A 22,732-nucleotide genomic window follows, 5' to 3' on the forward strand; every position below is an offset into this window, starting at 1 on the left:
TACAGACCATTCCACGCTCAAATACTTGGTAAACAAGATAGTACTAGAAGGGAGAATACGTCGATGGCTATTGCAGTTCCAGGAATTCACTTTCGAGGTGGACATAAAACCTGACAGATTGAATGTGGGACCAAACCACCTCTCACGACTAGAGACAGGGGAGAATGAAGGAACAGTGGATGATCGGTTGCTCGACGCTGATTTATTCAGAATAGAGGAAATCTCAGACCACCTAGAAGAGATCGCCACATTATTATCAACAGGTCAGTTCCCGAAGGATATACAATAGCACAAAGACAACACTTGGTAGTAAGGGCAGCAAATTACTAGCTGATCGCGGGACACCTCTACAAGATGGGCTTAGATAAAATATTGAGGCACTGTATCCTCCAGTATGAAATAAATGATGTGCTATGGAATGCCACGCGGGGGTTGCAGGAGGGCATGTGGGAGGTAAAGCCACTGCAAGAAAGACACTACATGCATGACTCTAGTGGCCAACTATTAATAAAGATTCGAAAGAATTCGCTAAGACATGTGATGTCTACAAAGGGTTGGAAAGCCTTCACGATGGGATGAGTTGCCGCTACACCCTGTCCACACAGTGAAAATCTTTGATAAATGGGTGGTATATTTCATTGGATCCATTACGCCACCAGCGAGGCACTCACGAGTGAGATACATAATAACAACAACAAAATACCTCACCCGGTAGGCAGAAGCAGTAGTTGTCAAAGACTGTACAACGGAAATAGCTGCACATTTTATTTTTGAGAACATATTCTCAAGGTTTAGATGCCCGAGGAGCCTCACAAGCGACCAGGGAACACACTTTTTGAATGAAACCATTGAGACTCTGATGAAGACCTTCAATGATTCAGCATAACAAGAGTAGCCCCTATCATCCACAGGCCAATGGCGCAGTGGAAGCATTCAACAAAATTATAGAGAAAGGGCTAACATAGGTCGTGTCAGCTAATAGGGAAGACTGGGATGAAAGAATACCTGTAACTCTATGGGTGTATAGGACAATAATAAAGAGACTTCATAAGGAAACTCCGTTTCAACTAGTATAGGGAAGAGAAGTTGTGGTTCCAATGGAATTATATTACCAAGTATGTTCATATCTGAAGCCATGGGAATGACAGACAACATAGCCTTGTGGGAAAGACTGGGTCAACTGTTGGAACATGACGAAACCCGCTTATTGGCCGAGTTTCAGCAGTCAATAGGGCAAAGAAGGAAAAAATCTTGGCATGATAGGCACATCAAGAAGAAGTGTTTTGGAATAGGGGAACAAGTACTACTATATGACAACAAGTTCCATATGTTCCCAGGCAAACTGCAGATGCACTTGTTAGGCCCGTTTATAGTCACCGAAATCAAAGATTCGGGAGTAGTAAGGGTCACGCAACTAGATGGAGTCTGGTTACATGGATGGGTGAATGGCACACGCTTGAAGCCCTTCCGCAACGCATGCTATATATATATATATATATAAAGAAAGAGAGAAAATCCATTAGGTTCAGTCTAGTCGTGTCATAAAAATAAGCGGAAGGACAATAAGGTTGCAACAGCAATTTCAACATGCCACAACCCATTTGTTGCTCAGGGGGGTAAAGAAGAGGTAGAGTTAGTAGTCACACATGTAATCCTCATCAGCAAGGTACACGTAGGCATGCACTTTTTCTAGACATTATGATCACACACTGTACTTGTCCTTTCCACTGTACTGATAGTCATTTCCATATTAAGTAACCAATAATGCAACTGTCAAATTAGGAGCCGCAAAATCTTATCCCATTAAGTAAAAAATTAGTTAATAAATAACCCCATCACAGAAAAATAAATACGCCATACAGCCCACTCTGTACTTTCCAAGTCCACGTCAAGGTTGTCACGTCCAGGTCAGCTGACAGCGGCAAGGTATAGCTAGAACACATGGGAAAGTTGTCGGAGTAATTAGTTGCTAAGGGCGAGTCAGTTAGGAAACGTCATGTCAGGTCCGGCTACTTAAATCCACAGGATAATGAAGGTCATTCTAGAACTTCAATCGCAGATAGCAGAAGAATTACAAAGCCGCTCTGAAGAACAGTTGCAGAGACAAAGAAGCAGGAAACCTTAGGTGCAGATTGTTTATCACAGGCGAAAGGATATGGTGAAAGGAATTGTATTTGTCCCATAGGACACATTAGATGAAATAATTGCAGTGGTCGACAACCTCTATGGCAAATATGACAAGGCGAATTTGGTTGACAATGATTTTATAGACTGTTTCTAGTTACCAGCCATGAAAAAAGAAGTTTGTTCATAATTTTTTCAGAAGGAGGATGGCACCAAGACCTCCAGGGCCAGGGAGGAGTTTAAAGGGCTACAAAGATCAACGCTACTTCATTTGAGGAGTTTACCTATGTTCGAAACCCAATTCACCACAATGCATTGTACCAAACTTTTGGCGAGCATGACGCGTGGACGATCACTGTGGTTAGACAAGGAGTATCCCATCCATGTGGAGGATATTAGTCAGATAATAGGACTATTTGCGGGAGGGAGCGTAGTTAGCTCAGCATTCTAGGTAGGGGATAAGTGAGCCAAGAAGTAGTCTGAAGATAATATGTATGCTAGATATGGGACTAAGAGGGGTGGGAGAGGAGCGAAGCTGGATATAATCAACAAGGTCGACATCACGTTTGCATGCTACCTCATAGCAGGCAAAACAATGCGTCACTTTATGAAGAACAAATGCACATTAGATGCCATTTCAGTGGCGGAACATTATTTCCAAAAAGAAGTACTAAACTGGTCCTCCTTTGTTCTCCATGAGCTATTTGAAGCTTGTGAAGATGTGTACAAGCAGGTTATTGTTTCATGTTTGGGTATATTTTGATGTCGTTGGTAATGTGGAAGTGGAGGTTGCCGAAGGAGAGGGAATTGGTGACCATTGTTGAAGGCCAACCACTGTCACTCTGTTATGACCCATGGAGGGCATCGGGAGACCCCAACATGAAGGAAATAAATGAAATAACTTTCAAGGATTGGTACGAGCAGATGTTGGCGGCCATAAGGTTGAAAAAGAGGATACTAAAGACTCTATTGGATGAATTCTCAGAAGAGCTCTAGTTCAGGGCCTCACATGTGCACACCTACCTAAGGCTATAGTGTGTCCACCCAAAGATGTTTAAGATGGGGCCACAGAGGTTTGTACTAATGGCAGAAGTGCTGCACAAATAGGTGGGATCATGGTTGGGAGTGGCTTGCGAACTCGTAGACAGGAAATGAAACTACATTTTCGGAGCCTTGAAGCAATAGGCGCAAGGGGGAGATGTGGCAGAGAGCAGTAGGAAGCGGCCAAGCGACGATGAAATCCAAGAAATAGTGCTTCATATTGAGGAGAAGATGTTCGAACTCAAATGAACAATTGCCAGTTTCAAATTAGGTGAGAGAAACTACCCTGCCCAATTTCAGGGCTCTACCATGTTTTATCCTATTATAAAAACCCCACTAGCCATGAAACTCACCACTGGATTAGACCATGCTCCCTCCCAGCCAACGGTCCCCAAGCCAAAGAAAAAACAAGTTGTCTGCACTCCAGCTGTCAAAAAGCTGAAAACTATCGAACCAGCCTCGATTGTCGACCTTACTGGTGAAGTTGAGCTTTCAGTCTTCGCAACCCTCATAGTCTAGGAGGTCCCCTCCATTTCTTTCTTTACCTCAGTCACGGGATTCTTCCCCGTAGACAACCTCCACCTCTGCAACCCTGTCATAGACACTCCCGGCAGGCTGGCGAAAGACAATTGTGGAACTGAAAGTTCAGTCAGCCAGGCAAACAGAGGGTACCACTCCTACCAATGGAACACAACTAACATCACTTGCATCACCAACGTTTGGGTCGGACCCACTGCAAGGGGAAAGTGTAGATGCTACTCTGCAGGAAGCAAGGATTGAACCATACATGCCACCTTTCCCTATAAATCTCACAATAGTCCCAAACCCTAGCATCTTTCCACCCACTCCACAATTCACTCCGTAGTCACATCAGATTCATTCGCCTGCATCCCACTCTGAAAAATCCATTGCCAGTGGCCTATCCATCCAATAGTAGTTCCTTGAACCCAATACAGTGCAGGCTGACACGCTCCAACATTGGTTGTTGGCCCATATATAGCAAGCAGTGCACAAGGCCGAAAGGATCCATGAGGATTTGGCCAAGGAACATGAATAGAAAGCAAGGTTGTTGTAGGAAGTAACAAAAAGGCATGATCACCTGCAACAAGAAAATTTAGATTTACAAGCCTAGGTTGATTAAATCACGCAGTAGTTTTAGACATTCTAGCCAGCAATCATTGAGGCAAACACAGTGCCAGCGGACATCACAACGTGCACGCTGGTAAAATGTTGCGATCACATCAGAGTGGCATGCTCGAACCTGGTAGATACCAATAACAACATGAAGAAGAAGTTGGAGATGGTGAGATCCGCACTGCCAGACCCAGTTGAGATCTACATGAGAACGGTTGAGGGAAAAATTGCCGAAGGAGAAGCAAAGAAACAAGCCTTAGCAGATGCCCTCACTGATGGCTACACTCTAATGAGTAAATTTCATGATTGGCCAGGAAGTCTGGCGCTGAAGAATCACTTGGTCGATCTGATTAGAGAGTAAATACAGGCCCTATTTGCCAGCACAAAGGATTGTACAGACCCCACCCAACTGCAGTAGATCAATGATCAGATTAATGCCATTCAGGCCCAAGTTGATCATATTGAGTAGGAGTCCGTAAAAACGAAGAAGGTAATCAGATATCTACAGCCACCAGTGCGGATACAGGTTTTGACCCTGAAGGAGGTGTGTGACTCCAGTGGACAAGAATGGAGTGACCGGTAAAACCAATGGCCCATAGAGTTAACGTTGAATTCGGCCAAGACATTCACTCAACATGATGACCCAATCCTCACCCAATGGGACACTGCCCTTCAAAGATATAGAGAGTTCAGGCAACAAACCACGACCACTGTTCTAGAGTTGGATCCTTTGTTTGGAATGGGGGAACCTTAGAGGCAGGAAAGTGTAGATGCCACTGTGCGATTAATGGTCAAGGCCAAAGAAGCACCAGACTAGCTGTCAATAGAACCAGGGCAGTTGATAGTATAACCACCACCTATAGAACTAATGGAAATACCAATAGAAATAACCAAGGTCAAAATGAATTAACTCAGGGATGAGTCAAAGGATTTTTGTCGGGGCCTGTTGGGGCCTTCGTTTAATTTTGAAAAGGTTTTGACCAGTTTTGGTTGACCGAAGGATGAGAAGGAAGTGGGTGGTAGCAATGGTTAGCTTGTGGAAGAATTGGCTGAACAACAAGGCAAGAACATGCAGTTGTGCAAGAGTTGTGGCAAGGTGGCAGTGGAAGAAAAAGGTAGCCGAGTGGGCAGGAAGGTGAAAGAGAAATCGAGCGGGAACTATCAATTCAGGCGGCAAAAAGGAATATAAAATCATAGGGCTAGAAAAGAAGAGAGATTGGTTGGTGAATGAGATAGTGGGTAAGGCCGTTGGAGCTAGCACAGAGTTCTGGTTGTGGTAGACGGGTAGCAATATGTAGGAGTCCCTGAGAATGGGGCCCTTGAGACCGAGACAGACCTCATGGATCTTATCTGGGTATTCCTTTTAGGTTCTTTTGGTGGATTTCAAAGACATGTTGTACTGTTTTATTGTTAAGTTAATAGAAAGACAGTCAGATTGATTGCAAACCATGATGTGTATGGATTCCCTGGTATGATGAGTTTCTAAAAAAATTAAATGTTCCACCAAATGCATGTATTTAGTAGTTCTTATGTAATCGTTTTTATGATGTATCATTATTTTACGTGTAATGGATATTCTATTATTATTGGATGATGCCTCGATTTGTGTTCCCTTTACCCCATGCTAAACCTTTCTTACTTTCGGTTGTGGCACGCATTAGGTGAGACTCCTTACCCTTTAGGTAAGGTGAAAATGTCAACATTGTCCTAGACTACACCGGACCATTGTTGGCCCTCTATGCCCGAACCCATGATCTTTTCTCCCTGATGACTCTTTCATGCCAACAAGATCTTGCATCATCATTTTGACTTTTATTAGGTCAGTTTGCATTTTAAGCATTCTTAGTCTTTTTAGATTTTGGGTGTGTGGATTGTTTCAGAAAAGAAAAGAATTTTTTTCTTTCTTATATATAGGTTTTCGTAGAACCCAAGTAGAAATCATTCTTCATCGAAGAAAATGACTGCATCCATATAGTTAGATTTCTATTGGTTTATTTTGCGTCATAAAACATCATCAGTTTCACTCTCGTAATTTCCCATGACTTAAAGAACAACTATATAAAATCAAGTGATCTAATAAAATGAACTAGAAATTTTATTATTGTCATTAATAAACACCAAGTAGAGAGTTATAGAGGAACACTCCAGTTCTTTCTTGAGCCCTCTTCTAGTCGGAAGACAATATTGAGGTTGAAGAGATTTCTGAGTCTATTGTGGCTCCTAATTCTCCTCTTCCTCTTGATTATCCAGACATTTTATTATAAGTCGGGACTTCGACCAATAGGCCTTCAAGCCTAGGTTTATATCGATCTTTTCCTTCGATGACCACTGCTAGAAGCATGGCATCTGGTGGCCGGATAAATCGTTCTTGTAGACAAGAATGATCTCCCTAGTATATGCAGATATCTAGCGACAAGCAGAACAAGCAAATCTACCTTTCTCTAAATAAATTACGATTTATAAATAAAAGCCAAGAGGTGTTTTAGATCCTACCTTAAGTCCAACGCTAGTTTGTGGTAGCCACGCTTCGACCGTCCGAACAAGTTTCCTTTTGAGAACCTATAAACACAAACAAGCACACATCAAATAACACTTGCATAGCTAATATAATAAATCATATTCATCATGGTGATCAAGGAATCCATGAAATAAACCATAAAACATAGCTTATTGAGAAAAATAAACTTGATTGTATTAACTTTAAGAATAGAAGAACTTTACAACCTTGGTGCCTTGATGTTGTACAAGCTCCTCCCAGGGTCCAAGCAAGAATCTCCTCCACTTTGACAAGCCTCACACTCTTCCCAATGAGATCAAAAATGCATGTAATCTCTACTCTCAAGCTCAATTAGGAAGTCTAAATTCCAAGAGCATTTACCCTCAAAAATATTCTTCTTTCAACCTCACCAGTAACCAGCCCAATGCCTCATTTTATAGTGCAGAGGAAGGAAGTTATAGGTCCACCTATGAAGGGATAGAGTCCTCCTTCAAAGGGATAAGCTCCTCACATAAAGGGGTTAGCTCCTTTAGTTATGGGATGCATGAACCTCAAAGGAGCAAACTTGCCACCTCAAGATTCCCTCTAGAAGCTTCCAGAAATAACACAAAGTAAGTTTTGAAGAATGTACTTGCGCTTTTTTGACTTTTACAGGGGTCCACACCCATTACACAGAAACAGAGCAGGCAGGTCTGCAGGGGACATGACCAGGCAGTGCGGGACCGCAAGTAATGCTAAGAGAAAGTGTGGAACCAAAGTTTTAGATATTTTTAGGGATTTCTCTCATTTTTCAAGGCTTGACATGAAGAGCTAAGGTTTAAGACTTGAAAAGGAGGAAAGTATGAGTGGTGATAGATTCACACTGGTTGTAGAATGTCATGGTGACAATATTTTGTGCAACAGATTGCCCCCTAAAGTGCGAAGTCTGTAATATATGAGGATAGTATTTGTCATCTATGAAGAGTGAAGTACTTTATCATTACAAAGATCATCCTGTGGACAGCCTGTTTGGAACCTGTAAAAACATTCAATACAAAATATATATATATGTGAACATATCATCGTTGAGGTAGGCATTCCCATACTCAGATCAAAACTGACTAGAGAACTAACTAAACTGCTCTGATATAGGAATGATTTCGTAATACATCACAAGTATAGACATATGTAGACACAGTATGGGCACAGCCATTTTTTTATGAATAGTCCACTGTATAATGAATAACAAAATTCCTCGCAACCTGGATGGTGGAAACTAGATCCAGGGTCTTGATTTCTACTTCTCGAACTAGTACGATTCTATCCATGTGAATGAATGTGTCGAAGTCAAACATGGTATAAACCACTTGATTACCAGTCAATGATGTAAACTGTTAACAAGTGTGAGAGAAACCACCAGTAATGTCAATGGCTCTCAAGGTACTCAGTACAATCCATGAAATGTGAATAGATGAGTTGATGTCGAATATAGAATCCTTTGATCGAAGGTTAATGATGCAACCTATCATCGAAGGCGAGAAACCTGCCATTGAGGCATGCAGATTCCAAGGTACTGACGATTTCTAGATCATCTTTCTAGATAATGAGCTGAAGTCGATAGAAAGCGATCCGTCATAGGAAAGCCCACAACACGAAATCATAGATCAAGTTTGAAGAAATATATTTGCAAGGAATGACTTAGGGATGGTCAAGATGGATGACAGATATTTTGCAGATGAATGGTTTATTTGAACTGACCTCTTGAACACATAACGACACTGCAGATGGTTTGGTGACAATTGACCCAAAGCTAATACCCAGAAACCAGTTGAAGACTTTCAATATGGTTTGATTAACTGTTAGGAAAAGGATTTCCCAACCCAGGTGAACAAAAAGTGTCGTGTCCAAGAGTGGTCGAATTCTTTTCTGAGACACAAAGTATAACAAACACATTAATTTTTCTCTCTTTTCCCCCACCATTTCTGGCAAGTACCTCTTTATTTTTGACAAGCTTGAGGAGGATAACATTTGCTTGGTTATAATCTCATCCTTCAGATGAGTCCAACTTAGTTTAAAATTTGAACCCTAAGAAGGAGTGGTTCATTCCTATTTGTAATTGAACAAGTCCTTTACTGTTGAATTTTAACGAGTCCAGTATAGGAGAAACTCAGCGTTTTTCAATTTTAGGGAGTTAGAAGAAAAACTTAAGAAAACTCCATGGTTGTCCTTTTTCGTAAATTTGTGTCTCCCAAGCCCGAAAAAGTATAAAATAATACTTGAGAGAACCGCTTGACCATTACGATCAAGAAGTAATTTTCATAATTAGTGTCTCTATCCGAAAAAGTAAAAAAGCGATTAAGGACACGTCGTTTTATAACCAATATCGAACTTGAAATGACAAAAACCCAGCAATCTTTTCATGTTTATACGGTCAGAAAAGAGCTGTAAGTGGACCGTCCTTTTAATTCTGTTTTAACGAGCTTAAAAAGAAAAACTCGGCAATCTTTTCATATTTTACAAGTCAGAAAAGAGCCTAAAGAGGACTCTAATGTTTTCTGTTGAAAATGATCAATTTTCCCTGAAAAATCCGATATTCTGCACAAAAACTCAAAAATTACTCATACCTGTTTAAAGATAAATAAAAATGCATCAAAATGTTACCTCTTTAAAATGAAAAATAAACAAATTAAAAATTCATTTATTCAAAAAAGCTTATAAAAAGGGATTTTGTAAATTCATTTTTACCATTTGACTTCAGAGTGAGAAAAGAGAGCTTTTGGATAAGAAACTTCCCGTGAAGATTGCGGAAAATCTGACCGTCGAAATCAAAAACCATCACCTCCAGGTAATCCACATCACTTTAATCTTACATTTCAACAGTTTTAATTTTTTTTTTAGGCTTTCATTGTGATTTTTTAGAGAAAAATTAGTTTAAAAGACTGCTCGCGGGGGTTCGCAGGCGCAACATGCAAAACCTGCGAACCCCGACTTTTTCCTACAAAGAAAAGAGCCAGGGGCCCGCACCTGCTACTTGGGTAGAGTGCGGACCTACGCACTATCCCTAACTAGAGAGTGCGGACCCCGTGACATAGGTTTTGAAACTTCAAATTTTTCATTTCTACCTAAAATTTCTTGAATTAAAATGTTCTAATCCGCCCTTTTTTACAATGTAGGATATACACAATGCTCATTTGGCGGGAAGGGAGCATGAAGATGTGGACCTTGCCACAATTAATCATCAACCTTTAATATATGCATTGAGGGCATGCGGGCTATTTAAATTTTGGGCCATACCTGGCATGAGGGCCCAAGTAGACATTTTGTAGTGGCTGGTGGACAGATGGAATATACAGGACCAGTGTTTCATTATTGGTGGCCACCGGCTTGAAATGGAGCTAGAGGACATTTACTTCTTGACTGGTTTTTCCTAAGAGAGGTGAACGATTATCTCTATTCGGGACTAGGCCAGGTGGCTAGTCTGTCGATAGTCTCCAACTAGAGTTTTGTAATGACCAAACAAAGGACAAAGGGATTGATATCAAAACCATCTCTAGTCCTGAACTCAAAGTGATTGCATTTACTGTCACCAAACTCTGCGGAAGCGCAGCACTGCATGCAGCTACCAGATCCCAAATGTGAATGGCAGTAAATTGTTATCGAGGCACCATCTTCAACTAGTGCGAAGCTGTGTTGGCGAATGTAAAAGGAAAACTCACTAAAGCTAAGAACGAACAACTAAAAAACTTTGGATATGGTTTCTTAGTTATGAGCTTTGGTCTAGAGAGGGTCCCGATGTTGGTCCCACAGCATCTTTCTGTTGGAGCTGGACTTCCCCGAGATCCCAAGCTGATGCGTTGGGTTGCAGTTATGGCCCGTCATCCTGAGGAGGGTTCAGAGGTTGTTCGAATTCCTCCTGAGTATTTTCGTTGGTTGGAGAACCAACTTTTCACGATTCAGGATTTTCCTTATGCTGGGATGGATTATCGTGGTGATCTAGACATGACTCTTCCATTAGGAGAGCAGTGGGATGACTCAGGTAGAATCATTCTCAACATTTTCTAATTTTTTATTTTATTTTTTTTAAATCGTCCAAAACTGATAGTAAAATTTTCAAATGCAGATGTGGGTCCACGATGACCAGCCACTCTCTGGCCCTATGAGAGGAGACACCCAGCTGCAGCAGTAGTGGCCCCATGGGACGAATATACAGATACCCTGACCGAATTGGAAAATCATCTAGAGCATTTGATAGCAGATATTCCAGAGACTAGCATAGATGAAATTCTCGTTAGGTTACAACTCTATGTGATTGGGGTCCCAGGACCTTCCAAGAGCTTTCTTTGTAAGGTGGCCCGAGCAGTGGTTTCTTATCGTGATCATCACCAGTGATAGGATGATCGCTTTTGTAGACTTGATATGACATTTTTGCTTTTTGTGCTATCATTTTTGCCGATCATAAGGTGTTTTTCAACCTATGATCGAAGACGATGTATATTTTACACACTTCTATGCTATGTTATATCACTATTACTGGCTATCTTGTAAAACATGTTATGGAACGTTTTTAAATTTACTGTTTTATTATTGCAAATGTCTATTTAACATTCGAGAAGCAATTGCATCTACTAATGTATTTAAATATCTTGGAATATGCTTATATTCAATATAGTCAAATTCACATTCCAAGAGACGAACTCTCAAAAATAATCTTAATAACACTGGATTTCTAATGGCATAAACTCTGTTAAGTTGCAATACAACGAGTTCAGGATCTAACCTCACAATCAACCTCTGAATCCCAAATGAAATGGATTCAGATAATAACTCAATCTGCGCTATACTCCGAAATGTTGTTCGTTGTTTGACCGAGGCTTATCCCATGGATAGATACCAACTCATCGAAGGGTGAATAGATAACCCAAGCTGCGGAAGAAATGTTCTATGTATTACGACAAGCACCATCAGTGAAATCAATGTATGTTTGAAGAGACGTCAACATCTGCAATATCAAGAGTAGAATCAAGATAAGCAGGAATAATGATAAAAAACACTCTCTAAACTAAGCACACTTTTCTAATCTAAAACACACCAGCTAGAAAGAAACTAATCTAACTAAAATCTCCACACCCAAATTTAAGCATAATATCTCTTCAGATAAAGACCATTTCTGGGCTTACCCAAAGAGACACCGTCAAAATATACTAATTCATAGGCCCCTTTCGCCAGCTTTCTCTTAACAACATAAGGACGGTGCCACATAGGTACAAATTTTCCAGTGCCTAGCTTATCGTTTTCTTGATCGTATAGTAAGACTAGGTCTCCTTCCGAAAAATTATGAGGTGTAACATTTCGATCGTACTGAGCTTTAATTCATTCAGCATGAGTTTCGATTACTAATGCAGCATCACGTCAATTCTCATCTAGCTGAGCTAAGTACAACAAATGTTTCTCCTCTTCGGAATGGCTGGGAGTAACTCTATGGCTATTTGCAATGACGGGATTTCGCATTCAATAGGTAACACAGCTTCCAGACTGTAAACCAGTTGAAAAGGAGTGAAACCAGTTGATGTTTTTACTAAGGTTCGATACGCCCAAAGTGCTAAAAATAACATGTTATGCCAATTCGACCTATGAATACCAATGATTCGTCAGATCATAATGACTAGAACTTTGTTGATGGCTTCAACCATACCATTAGCCTGTGGGTAATATGGAGTAGAACTATCGTGATGCAGGCCAAGTTTATCTGTTAGTTCAGTCATCATGATGTTTCAAAAATGACACCCATGATCGGTAATAATCGCTTGAGGAACACCGAACCTAGTAATTATATGATTGAAAATGAAAATTGCAGCAGTTTTGTTGTCTGCCGAAAATGTAGGCATCTCCTCGGCCCACTTAGTAAAATAATCTACCGCAGGGATGATATACGCATGCCCCCCAACCAAGTGAGGGTTACATGTAATAAAGTCGATACCCCATTTTGCAAAAGGGTCGATGATAATTATAGGGTGGACAGGAGCAGGTGGAGCACGCATCTTTCAATCAAAAATTTGACAATTGTGGCATTTTCGGACCGCGTAATTACAATCTTTAAATAAAGATGGCCAGAAATAGCCAGCGCGCAATATCTTTTGGGTTGTGGCATACCCAGACATATGACCGCCACATGCTCCAGAGTGATAGTCATTTAGAACCTTTTCAGCTTCCTCATGAGTTAAACAACGTCGAAAAGCAGAATCCTTCCCACGACGATAGAGTGTGTCTCCAATGATTTTGTATTGTTGGGATTGTGTTGAGGGCCCCGAAATCGGGTCAACAACAAAGGGGATACCCACCCGGTCCGGAACCTGGTTGGTGGCTCCTTGCCCGTTTGATGTAGCGGGTCCGACTGGGGGTAACGGGACCAGCTTCCCAATGCATGGGATGTGTGTGTGTGTAGAGTTTGATTATGTTGATTCTGGAAGCATTCTAAAATTAATTTAAATCTAACTTGCAAACTGATTCTAAGCTATAGTAATCTAATGAAAACAACATATGTAATCTACACTAACCCAGGATATATCTTTTCCATTATGCGATTTAGAAAGATTTCATATAATAACTGGTAATAAAGATCATTCAGCTATCACAAGAATATAAACCATTTAAGATGAACCATTCTGCATAAGAAGTTAAACAAAACAGTTGTGAATAGCATATCGCATAAATAAATCATTCATATGTCAAGCATAAATAAATGAGTCCACCATACAAAACTGACAAATGATAACCCATATGCTCATACATTAACATATAAACAATATCAGCTGCATATCACTCTAAGAATATAAGCAAAAATTCGTCAAGAGATAAAAGTACCATTTATGACTGATTTTTACTCACAGACTTCAAGCAATAACGATTTATCTCTACTTGTTCTAATATCTACTAAGAGTACAGTAGTGCAACATCAGTAGAAGACATTAAAATGCAAACATAAATAAATCTCGATCCTTCCATTCATCAAAACCTCCTCTGAGGGTGCAGAAGTGCATGTTCCAAGGACAAGTTTTTGACAAATTTCTGGACCCTTCTCCAATGCAATGAGAAGGGTTAAAATACTACTTCCTAATTCTAATAATAGTATTATTACAAAATTGAGGATACGGTTCTCAAATGACCGCCCTTTTTCTAATTTAGTTAAAAAGGAAAAAACAACATTCTAAATGAAATTACTTGTGAACTTGGTCTTTGAAGTTGCAGTTGTCAAGCATAGGCTTGAGAAGAGTAGGCTGGCTGATTTCTGCGCTTAGCTGGGCTGTGAAAACGGCATCTATAAGAGTTGGCGCTACCTTCTCGGCTACATTCATGATGCATCTTACTGTCATGCATTGGCTGTGCGGTTTAACTAAGTATGTCTAGTAACTTTCCCAATTTAGTCTAGCCAATGCCTGGATTGTTTTCCTGTTTGCCTGCACTTTCTCCTTCCATTCTGTCTCCAGTTGCAACTTTCTCGGTAGGTATCCTGGGGTGGTCTCTGAAATCAAATTGGCTCTGTGTAAATTTTCATTTACACAGTCGATAAGGATGCTCGCTTGTGTCGCCGCTGTCTCTGCTGCTTGCTCCGCCTGTGTGATTTGTTCGTCCCATTTATTAAAGAGCAGCTCCTTGTGATTTTCATTAATCTTGGGTGCCCCTGCTCTTTTCCCTTCCTCATCATCTTGCCAAGTCAAATATTCTGTTACTCTTTTGTTGTTCTGATCATAGTCGTTCCGCAATTCCACCACCTAGCTGGTGATCCTGTCGCTTAGTTCACAAAAGTGTCTCCACTGTGATATTCTACGTACCATATCTTCATGTTGCTGTGATAGTTGCTCGTTCAAGCCGATGGACTCTGAAATAAACTCTGCCAGCTTAGGTTCATCTTTATGTATTTCTTACACCGTCTGCAGTTGCTTTTCTTTTTCTTCAAGACTTCTTTGATAGCTTACCTGCATCTGGCGAAAGTCTTCATGTAGCTTTTCGAGCTGTCTGGAAGCTTCAGTGTTTGCGCTGGCTTGTTGCAACTGTTGTTGTAGTAGTTGTATTTGATTTTCATGTTCTTTTAGGAGTTGCTGAACTTCAGAGGCCTTGTCAATAGTTGCAGAAGAATATTCTCCTGCAATCTGAGACAGCTTCGTGAGATTCTCAGTTGGATTATTATTTGGGTCTTTCCACAAGACGTCTAGATGTTCAGCATCTTGAGACAGTGCATTCTCAAGCTTTCTCTTCTTTCTTTGTCTCCTTACAACTGCTTTGTGTTGGGGACTATAGAATACATCCAGTGGAGGAATTTCTTCTACGTTGAGTAGAAGTTCTAAGGACGGAGCGATAGGAAGGTGTTCTGCTTCTGAGGCGCTACTGACTATGGTCGAGACGACCTCTTGCACCACCTGTGTATTGCCCACAGGTGTCTTCGGGACTTGCCCTTCAAGATTAATTAATTCATTGAAGGTTTCCCACTCTTTATCCAACTCTGTTGTGACAAGAGGTGTTTCGACGACAGGAGGGGGAACGTTTCTTGGTGGTGAGGCGATAACTTGCTGCTGAGCCATCGTACTTGACTGAGCTGTGTCTTTGGTTGTTTCTTCGTTCTTTTCTTTGTCGTGCACAGACTCTTCAGGATGTTCAGATATTTTTCTTGCGGCGCTGGACTTAGATCTGGAAGTGCTGGACTTTTCACTGAGGCTGATGCTCGGAGTCGGTTCTCTAGTAGCTACTCGCAGCCCTTCTAGTGGAATACTAGCTAGCCTTCTCTCTCTATATAACGTGAATTTCCGGAGGTCGTCTGGAGACAACCTCGACTGAGCTTCTTGCAAAATCTCTTTGAGGGAGCGTTTACTCTGAAAGAGATCATCAAACAGATCTTTCTTCCCATAGAACACTCTTATCTTGACGTTGATTGTAAATTCCTGGGCCACATTATTTGGGTCGAATGGTCTTGATGAGAACTTAAATAATTGAAGACACGTCACATTCTCCACCTCATCAAAAATGTGTCCCACATCGAACAAAGAGAAGGCCCCACAAGTGACAGGAAATTGAGGCCAAATGGCCTTCTTTTTGTCCTTTAGGTCCTTGGTTAAGCCGCCTTCAAAACAAGTTTGATAAGCGATTTCCCGGGCCAACAGTTTATCAGGGACATACAAGGGTAGGACATGTGGAGGTACAGTGCTTCCAAAAACTCGAATGTAGGTAAACCATTCTTCCCCAAACCATCTCGCGATGGGGATGATGTCAATTTGGGCCTCGGGAGAGCACCTTGGGGGGTCCTTATCATATATCATTCTATGTATGGGAAATATGAGCCCATGGAAAATCTGGTAAAAATGAGGGGAAAACTGGGAATCCCATAAGACTTTATGATAAACATGGATGGGCAATGGGTCTTGGGTAGTCCATTTCCAACCCATGGTAGGAAAATTTGATACAAGACAGACAGAGTCCATTATATAGGCAGACAAATAAAAAGGAGGATAGACCCTTTGGGAGAAGGATCTCTTAGAACGGTAATTGACAACCGCCGTGTATAGAGTATCAGAAAGGATTTTGGCCCAATCTACTATCTCGGAGTTAGTCGCGGCATCAACTAACGGTAGCCATTCAGATGAAAACTTATTGATATTGGGCATACCAAATAATCTACAGAGCATGGCTGCAGCAAAACAATATGGAGAGGTAAGGGAACCAGTGCTGTACATACCGTTTTTATCCTTTTTCAACGGCTCATCTCTTCTTGACCATTCTTTAGTGGTGTCTGATAGATCCGGATTTTCTACTGCGAACTTCTTAACAAACTGTGCATTATAGGTCACTTGCGGTTCAGGAAGATGATACATGAGCTTCAGGTCTTGGGCAGCAAACGATCCCACGAGCCCATGTCCCTGGACTTTGAATTGCCTATTTTCCAATTCCGCATCATCTAGAATCCACTTGATCATGTCTGTATATGGTAGGATCTTCGGCCTTGCCGCTATTCTATGGAGGAAAGAACACGCTAGGTCTTCCAGGGATGCCGACGAAGGACGTGATACACCCGCGACAGCAGCAGTTACCTTCATTATTCTAGGGTTCTCTTCTTCTAACAGCCTATACATGCCTTCCCATGTTGAGATACCTGCATCTCTGTTGCAGGGTGTATCTGTGTACAGGGGTGCCATCTCCTTGGTTTTTTCTCTTGTTTCGGAGCCTCGAGCTTTGTTCTTCTTTCCCATTTCGCTTTGCGCTTCTGTCTGATTTTCCTTCGCACCTTGCTCCTACAGGTTACGAGTGAAATGGAAAGACTAATCAGAAAGGTGATGGGAGAGTTTTAAATGCAAGAGATAATCAGATATGCCACCTTACGTGAAGCAAATCCGCATCAAGGCACGCGTCTTTATTCTACTTAATAACTGACAACTAATTTATTACTATCATTAAAAGCGCATAATTTCAAGTCAGGTTATAGTAAGTGGCTTTTCTTTGTGTGACGCGCCGGAAGGATTCGTACTAAGGTGCTTTATGATTTGCCAACGTACCCTTGCATTTCGCGCAATCGCAAATCACAGCGATCGCAATATCGCAGATCGCAATAATTCAATGTTTGCCAAACTTTTCCCGCCTCATTTCTGCGATATGCGATCGCGCAATCGTGATATCGCATATCGGCGGATTTGTAAGCTTTTCTTTATGGATGCTAGTATGTTGCGATGCGATTTTGTTATTAACACTGGGGCGGCGCGCATATTGGTCTTTAGAAGGGAAACGAAGGTGTTTCTTATCCTTATGTGGTGCGACCTTAAGATTTGCTTTCATGAACACAGGCTTAGGCTTAAGACATTCAAGAAACCTTTTCTAAGCGTATGGTTGTAACCTCAAAAAGAAATCCTTGCTTTTCCTAAAAAATTAACTAAGGGTCCCCATTCATTCAGTATCGTGGCTGATACTAGATTGAACGAGGGGGGTTGTTGCTGGCCACAACAGATTGGAATCGTATTTTCTATCACTGAGATCATGAAATTTTAGGTCAAAAAGATTGGGTTTGGAGATAAACAATGATATCTCCATACCATGGATCAAGAGTACTTATAAGAAACAAGGATTCGTTCGCAATGGACTCTTCCGCCACAGTTTCAGTATCAGCACGCGGGAAGTCACACATCAGTTCCATAAATACCAAAGATTTCTTTGACTTGGATTTTTCAAATTCCAAGTCAAATTCCTGTAGGATAACAATCCATTTGGAATAATTTCCCCCTAGTAATTGTTTAGTCAAAATATAGATCATAGAGTTACAGTCAGAAATTACTGTAGTTTTTCGTAGTAAGATGTAATGACGAAATCGTTGGACAGCTTGAACAGCTGCCAAGGCCAATTTCTCCACATGCGAATATTTAAGCTCAGTTGGATTTAGAGTTCGACTAAGATAGTAAATCACATGTTCACTATTGAATTCATCTTCCTGAACTAAAACCATCCCGATGGTGGAATGAGAGGCAGCGAGGTACAAGAAGTAATCCTGGTTGTAGTTGGGAGGATGAAATAACGGTGCATGGGTCAACGCGTGTTTAAGTGCATCAAAAGGTTTGTCAGCAATCTCATCCCAAAAGAATGGAGTATTCTATTTCAACAACCTGGTAAAACCCTTTGTTATCTCAGCATAGTTAGGAATGAATCGACGTAAAAAGTTTGCTTTCCCTTGCAAACTTTGGAGTTGGCGAACAGTCGAAGGAGGAGGCAATTTGACAATAGCTTCAACCTTCGAGGGATCGACACAAATGCTGGCTTTTGAAACAACAAACCCTAGTAAACGACCTGTTTCTATACAGAAAATACATTTGTGTGGATTCAACCTAATTCGATAATGCCTACATCTCATAAAGATTTCTCGTAAATGAGTGAGATGATCGGCTCTACATAATGAATGGGCAGGTAAATCATCGAGATAAGGTTGCACAATGTGCTTGATGTCATGAAACGCGTAAGACATAGCTCTTTGAAAAGTTGCTCCGGCATTCTTTAATCCAAACGGTATTTTGCAATAAGCAAATGTCCCCCATGGGCAAATGAAAGTTTTTTTGGTTGATCAGCAGGGAGTATGTTAATTTGATTGTAACCGGAAAAACCATCCATAAAGGAGAAAATTTCACTACCGGCATAATCATCAATGATTTGACCGATATAGGGGGTTGGATAATTGTCTTTGGGACAAGCTCGATTAATATCCCTATAATCGATACATATTCTTATCGTTCCTTGCTTTTTTTTAACATGAACAATATTCGATACCCAATCCGTTAAGGGAATTGGATAAATGAAACCCTCTTTAAGTAATTTCTCAACTTCTGCTTTAATAGCAGCAACTTTTTGCGGATGTATCTGACGCAAACGTTTCGGAACGGGTTTAGCATCCGGGTAAGTTTTGATTTCATGAACAACAATTGCTGGATCAATTCTTGGCATTTCTTCATATGACCAGGCAAACACGTCGCGGAATTCTTGAAATAGGGCCTTATAAGTTTGGATTTCATTTTCCGTACAAGAGGCACCTATATGAATGTTCTCAACAATTCCAGGTTTAACTGAAATTTCAATAGGAACTGTTCGAGAAATATTTCCCAAATTCAATTCAGAATCAGGATGTTGCAATGGATTCTGAGGTTATTTGACATAATCAATAGTAAAAATAGATGAAAAATCATTTTCAAAATGATCAATCTCAGGTAAAAATGAAGATCGATGATGAAGATCTTCCCATGGTAAATCATCAACAGACAAAATTTCACGAATCTGCTCATCAGTATGAACAAGCTCGGAAAACGTTGTTGAATCTGAGTTTGATATTGAAAGTGATTCTTAATGGACCATATTCATTAGATCAATTTCAGTTGAATAAGGGTCGGAAAACAACTGTACAGCCTGATACGTAATTCCATAGGGACTCAAAGGCATCGCATCACCAAAATGAATCCACCTCAGATTCGGAAGGTACGATCCAAGGATCATCATAAACAATGGTGTTTGATGAAATCATATGAATGGTTGCAGTAGAAGGCAATACGTTAGGAGGAAGAAAGGTAAAAGTTCCTAGTAAAACAGAATATTTAATCAATCCTACCCCAACATCTTTATAAGGGATAGTTGTATTGCCGACATGCTGGATACTTTCAAAAGAGGCTGGGTCAGATGAAAAGTAAGTTAGCAGGTCTATAGTTATGATCTTTCCATTATGAGGAAACTTTATAAGCCGAAAGACCGATGAAACAACAACAGTCATAGTGTAAGTCCAACTACGACCCAAGAGAAGGTTGTAATCTAGAGGGGCATCAACCACTTCCACATCTAGATTAACAGTTTTGCCTTCAACCCCTATAGGTAAATCCTGTAGAATGCCAAAAGGATGGAACCCACGGCCATCAAAAGCCTTTAGAATTGTTGGGGATTGATTGAATGTAGGAGAACCAAGCGATCTCCGACACTGGATCGACATAATACACGTAGAAGCTCCCTCATCAATTACAGTCCTAAAGCAAGGTCTGTTTTTGACTAACACTAGAATTTGGAAATCCATTTGATGAGGTAAGCGAGGTGTACTATTTTCTAAATCGAAGATTATAAGGTTCGAGTCCTGAATATCAACAGCTCCTATAGCCGACAATAGAAATTTACATTGTGCTGGACATGATTGCAACACCTCCAAAGCTGACATTGCTGAAGGGGAAATTGCTAAGTCTTCAATAGTGTTATTATTCTGAGCAGCTCTCGCATGCGGATTGAAAGCTGACTTTCGAAGTATACCTTTAGCAGGCGATTTGATTACTAGGTTTGGGTTAGGTTTCTCGATCTGTAGCGGATCAGAACTAGGAGTTGAAGTTGATGGGTTTGAATTAGAAGATTCTGCTTCCTTACCACCAACAGGACTTTTACTTCCATAATCTTGCAATCGCGTCGCAATCCTAACATGAGACATCATCATTATGGGTTCTTCTGAGGCATTTGAGGAAGAACCGATCATCTTACTATCTTGACTAGGAAAAGGATCCTTTAAGACAGTAGGCGTTTGAGAACCTTTGACTATTTTCGCAACCTCAGCGCGATGAGGGTAGTCTCTTGTAAAATTCTCTTCATCACAAATGAGATAAGGATAGCGAGGTTTACGTTTCTCGTCAGTAGATTCAGTTTTATCTTATTTATCTTTCAAATTTTGCTTATTTTTCTTCTTCCCTTTCTTTTTACCGCCGGATTTTGATTTGGCCATAGATGATTCTACGACATGAATATGGATAGGAATTTCAGCAGAAGAGTCTCCTGTCGGGGAATTTGGTAAAGTTATAATAGGAGAAGATTTCTTTGAAGATTTCTTCTTACTTTTGGTGTTAACTGAACCAATCATACCGTCAGTGGCATGAGATCCTGAAGGAGCTGCAGTTATTTGATTTTGTTTCGGAAGGTCGAGGATTTTCTCATGTAAAGCACCCGACTACGTATAAACGAGGTCAAGGTACTGAGCTTGAGCAATGACTTGCTCTTCAGTAACAACTCGTGCCTTAGCTACATCCTCAGTGATTTTAGGTAATAATGATTTAACAAACCATTCTGCTAAGGTTTGATTCGGAATAAAAACTTTCACTAAACGTCGTCGACGTCGCCATTCATGAATATGATCTGAAATATATGTGGACGTTGACTGTTTTAATGAAGCTAATAATTCTGTGCCATTTTCATATCTGATAGGCAACTGAAAATGAGTTAAGAATGAAGTTGCTAACTGACTAAAATTATAAAAAGAGGCTTGCGGTAACTCAATGTACACTTGGCCGCAAGACCAATCAGAGTGCGTTGAAAAAAATGTAAGCCAATTGAATCATCTATAATGGATTTAGATGCACACTAGAGGTGATAAGTCATCACATGGTTTGACGGATCCTCTCCTGATTTACCTCCAAACTTTGGGATATCACTGGGCAACTTATTCGGCATTGGCGGCCAAAATGGAAGATAACTAATCGGATCGTTCGTAAGGTGTGACAAATCAGGCAAGTCCAAAGTTGCAATAAACGGTAACTGATGATTAGGGTCTCGAAAACCCTGGGTCATAAGACCAGCCCCAGGAGGAGGATATTTAGGATAACTTGGAATTGGAATTGCATTTGGGATATTATATCCTCTCGGAAAACCAGGATTAACCGGACCGTACTAGGGTTGTTGAGGTTGCTGATAAGTATATCCAGGATATGGTTGATACTGGTAAAATGGGCTTTGCACAACAGGACCGAATTGGTACTATCCCTGGTACAGTTGATAAGTGAACTGCGGTTGACTTGTGACAACCGTACTTAGACCAAGTTGTCCTGCAGGCATCTGAACCGAAGTCTGAATTATGGGTCTAGACTGAGGTAAATATGCTTGAGGAGTTGATGCAGGAACAGTAGAAACTGGAGCTATTGATACTCCAGAAGTAGGTGGGGTAGATTGCATAGAAGTTGTAGTAGTTGCAGCAGTCGTTTGAGGCGGAGTTCGAGGCGAACTAGGCCCATACTGATGAGCTACACTAGGTGCAGAAGTTTGAATAGTAGACTGGACGGGTGTTGTTGGGAAAAGTATCCAATACGGAATGACCCTATCCCACTCTAAGGGTGATAGTACCTCAGCAACAACTGAATGCAAAGCTATTCAAGATTACTTCTTTATGAGATGAGAGAGAGAAGAGAAAAGGGATCCACTAACCGTTATCTTCCGCTAATGGTTGATCCAATCTTCCCTCTTGCTGCTTGCTCCTAGCTCCTTGCTCTTTCACCGGCCCAGCTACACAAAGATCCTGTAAAAGCACAAAGAAAGGAAACTACAAGAAGCATACATCCATAACTGATTCAAGGATTAGAATAAATCAAATATACAAGCATCAATTCACCATAGAGACACATGCATATAGAAGAACCTCAAATACTTTATTAATAG

This window comes from Pinus tabuliformis, chromosome Q, assembly GCF_031772625.1.
Source record: "Pinus tabuliformis cultivar Carrire ecotype Pingquan chromosome Q, CPIR1, whole genome shotgun sequence".
Classification (NCBI taxonomy): domain Eukaryota; kingdom Viridiplantae; phylum Streptophyta; class Pinopsida; order Pinales; family Pinaceae; genus Pinus; species Pinus tabuliformis.